The sequence below is a fragment of the Silurus meridionalis genome, chromosome 12 (assembly GCF_014805685.1).
Source record: "Silurus meridionalis isolate SWU-2019-XX chromosome 12, ASM1480568v1, whole genome shotgun sequence".
Classification (NCBI taxonomy): domain Eukaryota; kingdom Metazoa; phylum Chordata; class Actinopteri; order Siluriformes; family Siluridae; genus Silurus; species Silurus meridionalis.
The window spans coordinates 25,729,108-25,736,017 of NC_060895.1; positions in this window are offsets into that span (position 1 = coordinate 25,729,108).

The following is a 6,910-nucleotide window of genomic DNA, read 5'->3' on the forward strand; positions in this document are numbered from 1 at the left end:
CACAACTTGTGTTCAACCTGCTCAAGTTCTCCCACACCACCCCACTGCTGCTTCTCTACTGGCTTCCAGTAGCTGCACGTATCATATTTAAAACACTGATGTTTCCCAAAATGGTCCAGCCCCATCTTACCTAAAGGCCTCGTCACTCCTCAGATGTTCTGAGATCTGGTCTCACCTTTTCTCAGGGGAAGAGGTAAGTATACTTCAAGGCTTTTCTCTGTTCTGGCACCGAGGTGGTGGAATGAACTTCCCCTGGATGTCCAAACAGAAGAGTGCCTGCCTACAGTATCATTAAGTGACAGGTGAAGACCTTCCTCTTCTTGGAACACTTAAACTAACACTTGTTTTTCATGAAAACAAAACAAAACAAAAAACCTACCAGTAAAGATTTAGGCTGATGGAATCCTGAGATTTGAACCCAGTGAACCAGTGTAGATTTATTCATTGATAAAGATTTAAAGCACTTTGGTACGTCACTCGGAATAAGCGCATCTGCTAAATACTGTAAATGGAAATGTAAAAAAGTTGGAACACTTTGTAAAATGTACATAAAAACAAAATGCAATGATTTGCAAATTTCATAGTCCCATATTTTATTCACAGTAGACGACAGAAAACATATCAAATGTGTAAAATGAGGGAAATTCACAATTTTAAGGACAATTGAAGGTCATTTGGAATTTAATGGCTGCATCATATCTCAAACATTTGGACGAGGCAACGAGAGAACAGTATATGTTACTAAACAAAACAGCTTGAGAAAAATATAACTAATGAGGTTCAATGCCAGCAGCAGGCCAGAAACATGAGTGGGTACAAACAGAGTTTCTTTTTAAGTGTATCAGAGCTGCAGAAATAAAGATCAGCAGAGGTTTTTTTTTGGAATTGGGATTGTAGATGTTCCCCTGATTCATAGTGATCTTATTTCCTAGTGAGTTGGTTTGTTAGAGTGGATATTTTCTAGCTGTTTAGTGATCTGATTAGCTCGTGTGGATGTTTCCTAGATTTCTGGTGATCATGTGTGCTAGTTAGATGTTTACTATATTTCTAGTGATCCTATGTACTCAGGTAGATAATCTCTAGTTTCACTGTGATTTTGTTTTCATGTGATCTAATCCATAGTAAACTAGTTTGTTATTGTTTGCATAGATGCACAATATATTCCTGATGTGTGTAAGAGTGGATGCTTCCTAGATTCCAAGCTGTTTTCTTTGTTAGTGTGGATGTTCCCTAGATTCCTAGTGATCTTGTTTATAATAGAGAATGTTACCTGGTTTCCTACTGATCGTATTTGGTATTTTGGATGTTTCCTAGATTCCTAGTGGTCTAGTTTGTTGGTGTGATTTATTTCAGAAACAGTGAAAATATGCAGTGTGCTAACAGTGAATTTAGTCAGTAGCTGAGTTTATGGCCCTGAATTTATTGCCCTCTGTTCGATTACTGTCCGTGAGATAACTTTAATTTAAACCTAATTCTGAATTCATTGACTTTTATGTTTTATCTTGGTTGTTAGCTCGTTTGTCAGTTTCCATGCCTCCTTGAGTCTCTCATTACAGTGAGCTATTTCCTGTTTTTGCTTTCTATTCAGCCTCTGGTGGTAGGTATGAATGCTAGCATCCATCCTTCTCTGCTCTGCTAGCTATGCTTGGTCTATTCGGATGTTGATGATGTTGATGATGATGATGATGAGGATGGATTTTCCGGCACTCACTGTGTCAGACTCTGTTACATTTAAAGATTAAGCGGACATCAATCGATCCTGAATGTTCAGTATAACATTTACAGAAAATGTTGAATCATGTTTATAAAATCTACCTGACATTGCTGTGCGAAGGTGTGAGGCGTGAAGATTGATTTTTTGACAAAAGGCCCGTAAAGCCTTCCATCATGACGCCTTGAGCGTGACGTTTATAATCGATACTTGATTAATGTTTAGCTCAGGGTTTTATTTCCTCGCTCATCGGTCGCGCTTCACTTCCATCCCGACCGATTGTCACTGTGTGTGAATCAAACACCACTACTTCATTGCTTCAGTAGATTTATACTGACTTCTCACAGACTCCGGGGATCTGTTTGTGTTTTGTTATCACTCTCCTGACAGCAGTAAACTGATGTCCGTTTCACACGGGGTTTACAAAGTGGCAGGGTATTTTACCTGATGTTTCCAAACTAACTGACCATAAAGTTTACAATCTATTAGCTAGCATGCTTAGCACACACATTTCCCAGCATGTACCACATCCCTTAATATCAAAATATATTTTGTCTAAATCTGTTGAATTCATTTTGTGACATCACACTAACCTCATATGTAGCCCCTCCCCCATAATCAACAATACCTCGTTTTGGGAGAGGAATGTTCTCCCATATGTGTCTGATACAGGATTCCAGCTGCTCAACAGTTCTGGGTTTCCTTTGTTTTGTTTTTTGTTTAATGATGCTCTAAATGTTTTTAAATAGTGAAAGTTTTAGACTGCAGGTAGACCAGTTCAGCACTTGGACTCTTCTACTATGAACTCATGCTGGTGTAATAGATGCAGTATGCAGTTAGCATTGTCTTGGTCCCTGAAAAGACATTTTCTGGATGGAAGCATTTGTTGCTCTAAAACCTGTTCAGCATTGAGGGAACTTTTCTATTTGCACAAGATTCCCTTTCACAGGCACTAATGCACCACCATACCATCAAAGATGTGGCATTTTGAACAGAACAGACTTTTGTTGCCCCGTTCCAACTTTTTTGAGACGTGTTGCATTAAATTCAGAATAAATTGTGAATGAAATATGGGTTTATAAGATTTGCAAATCATTGCATTCTGTTTTTATTTACATTTTATTGTGCCGACTTTTTTGGAACAGAGATGGTATTGAGCCTGAAGCCCACAATTCTTCTACACAGCTCCTGGGGTTTTAATGTCTCTATATTATGGCTGAATTCTGCCACAACTGCCAGCTGGAACTCAACTCGACTCACCTCCTTAAAACTATACAGCTGCTGAAAGCATTAATCTCACAACCACATCTACAGCTCAACCCCAGTCTATTACACAGATCATGGTCCAGTAGGAGCTGGTCAATGTGAATAGTGGATTGTGAATGGCGGGAGGTTCAGGTGTGAATAGTTGATTGTGGTTGGCTGGAAGTTCAGTTGTGAATAGTGGATTGTGATTGGCTGGAAGTTCAGTGATTGGCTGAAAGTTCAGGTGTGAATAGTTGATTGTGATTAGCTGGAAGTTCTGGTGTGAATTATGGATTGTAATTGTCTGGAGATTAAGGTGTGAATAGTGGATTGTGATTGGCTGGATGTTCAGGTGTAAATAGTGGATTGTGATTGGCTGGAAGTTCAGGCGAATAGTGGATTGTGATTAGCTGGATGTTGAGGTGTGAATAGTGGATTGTGATTGGCTGGAAGTTCAGTGATTGGCTGGAGGTTCAGGTGTGAATAATGGATTGTGATTGACTGGATGTTCAGGTGTGAATAGTAGATTGTGAATGGCTGGATGTTCAGGTGTGAATAATGGATTGTGATTGGCTGGAGGTTCAGGTGTGAATAATGGATTGTGATTGACTGGATGTTCTGGTGTGAATAGTAGATTGTGAATGGCTGGATGTTCAGGTGTGAATAATGGATTGTGATTGGCTGGATGTTCAGGTGTGAATAGTAGATTGTGATTGGCTGGATGTTCAGATGTGAATAATGGATGTGATTGACTGGATGTTCAGGTGTGAATAGTGGATTGTGAATTGGCTGGATGTTCAGGTGTGAATAATGGATTGTGATTGGCTGGAAGTTCAGTGATTGGCTGAAAGTTCAGGTGTGAATAGTGGATTGTGATTGACTGGATGTTCAGGTGTGAATAGTGGATTGTGATTAGCTGGAGGTTCAGGTGTGAATAATGGATTGTGATTGACTGGATGTTCAGGTGTGAATAGTGGATTGTGATTAGCTGGAGGTTCAGGTGTGAATAATGGATTGTGATTGACTGGATGTTCAGGTGTGAATAGTGGATTGTGATTGACTGGATGTTCAGGTGTGAATAGTGGATTGTGATTGGCTGGATGTTCAGGTGTGAATAATGGATTGTGATTGACTGGATGTTCAGGTGTGAATAGTAGATTGTGATTGGCTGGATGTTCAGGTGTGAATAGTGGATTGTGATTGGCTGGATGTTCAGGTGTGAATAGTAGATGTGATTGGCTGGAAGTTCAGTGATTGGCTGGATGTTCAGGTGTGAATAGTAGATTGTGAATGGCTGGATGTTCAGGTGTGAATAGTAGATTGTGATTGGCTGGATGTTCAGGTGTGAATAGTAGATGTGAATGGCTGGATGTTCAGGTGTGAATAGTAGATTGTGAATGGCTGGATGTTCAGGTGTGAATAGTAGATTGTGAATGGCTGGATGTTCAGGTGTGAATAGTAGATTGTGATTGGCTGGATGTTCAGGTGTGAATAGTGGATTGTGAATGGCTGGATGTTCAGGTGTGAATAATGGATTGTGATTGACTGGATGTTCAGGTGTGAATAGTGGATTGTGATTGACTGGAGGTTCAGGTGTGAATAGTGGATTGTGAATGGCTGGATGTTCAGATGTGAATAATGGATTGTGATTGGCTGGATGTTCAGGTGTGAATAGTAGATTGTGATTGGCTGGATGTTCAGGTGTGAATAGTAGATTGTGATTGGCTGGATGTTCAGGTGTGAATAGTAGATTGTGAATGGCTGGATGTTCAGGTGTGAATAATGGATTGTGATTGACTGGATGTTCAGGTGTGAATAGTAGATTGTGATTGGCTGGATGTTCAGGTGTGAATAGTAGATTGTGAATGGCTGGATGTTCAGGTGTGAATAATGGATTGTGATTGACTGGATGTTCAGGTGTGAATAGTAGATTGTGATTGGCTGGATGTTCAGGTGTGAATAGTAGATTGTGAATGGCTGGATGTTCAGGTGTGAATAATGGATTGTGATTGGCTGGATGTTCAGGTGTGAATAGTAGATTGTGAATGGCTGGATGTTCAGGTGTGAATAGTGGATTGTGATGCACTTCCATCCTGTAACACCTCACACCTGGATTATTGCCTTATATATCAGTTATAGTGATGGCATGCATTCATGTTATTTTGTAACAAATAAAACATTCTTGTACTTTTCAGTACAATTTATTACTTCATTTCACAATTAAAGAAAAATCCCACGACAGTCACAAGTTTTAATTTAACAGTTTGCATATTTGTATATTTACACAGTCAGTACCTATTTACAATATATATTCCCACACTATACAATATATATATATATATATATATATATGGAATATACATAACAATTTGCAATATTTACACTTTTTTAATAAATAATACACATTTACATTTGGCAAAACATTAAAGTGATAGATAGATAGATAGATAGATAGATAGATAGATAGATAGATAGATAGATAGATAGATAGATAGATAGATAGATAGATAGATAGATAGATCAAATAATACACTAAATCTAAATGACCTAAACAAGTGAAGCATTTACAATAAATAAATAAATCTAAAAAGATAACATTATGGTATACGCTATACAGTCAAAAGTATGTGGACACCTGAGCATAAGATTGGTATGTGCTTCTTTTTGAACATCCCCATTCCACATTTAGTTCCCATTTACAGTTATAATGAGCTCCACTCTTCCGGGAAGAAGTTCCACTAGATGTTGTGGAGATTCATTCAGCTACAAGGGTGTTAGTGAAGTCAGGTAGTGATGTAGGTGAGAAGGTGAGGAGGTCTGGGGTGCAGTCAGTGTTCACATTAATTCCAAAGGTGTTTAATAGGGATGGAGCTCTATAGCAGGAGATCTTCCACATCTTTCAACCCATGGAAAGCAGATCTTCAGCACAACGGCACCGTCATGCTGGAACAGGTTTGGGTTTTCTAGTTCAAGTGAAGGCACAACTTAATGCTACCAGACGCATTCAAAGATGTCCTACATAACTGTGTGCTTCAAACATTGAGCTAGCAGTTTTGTGAAGAACCACATATGTGTGGAAATGTCCAGTGTCCCAATACTTTTGGCCAAAAGTATAAAGTGCATGCAGCTTTTTTATTTGAAAAGGAAATAAAAGAAAAGGAAAGAGTCATGGTTGGGAAATAAAGTGCGTCGCTATTGCGGTTCTTGTTGTTAAGGTGCAAATTGACGCTACGGTTTCTACAGTTACTTTGTCCCCAGGATTTATACTCCTTTTAAGGCAACATTACATTTGACATCATTTATATGTACAATATAAGTGTATGTATGTATGTATGTATGTATGTATGTGTGTGTGTGTTGTGGTATTTTTATGTTTGTTTTTTAAATAAATAAAAAAATTGTAATAAACGACTGAAACAAGTGATGTTCCTGTTTCTCGAGTACATTATAGCAGCTATAAATGCTCACCTTCTCTATCTATTCTCTCTTCTGTTTAACAAAATACAGCTTGTGGTCTGTTTGTCACCGAAACCTGCAAAGACACGTGAACTCCTGAAGACGTCAGAAAGCTCTGACACTGGAGACTCCTTCCACAAAGTTACAATAACGTCTCCTTCAATGATTAAAACTTTACTGTCACTATCAATGTTTTTATAACACAAGTCTATGTGAATCTTTCAAGATGGCGCCGGTGAGGTCATTACATATTCATTTACATATCTACCATTTTCTTTATATGAGATGGCCATCATTACATATGACAGAGAAACATTTATCCGCTCACTACTCACTCAAATATCTTTATATATATTTTATTATATTGTACTTAACCTTATTTTCATACTTTTCAGTTGTACTTTTAATATACTTTATTTATTTATTTATTTATTTATTTATTTTCCTCTACTTTCTTTTATCCTTATATTCTATTTCTATTCTTCATTGGACAGTCGT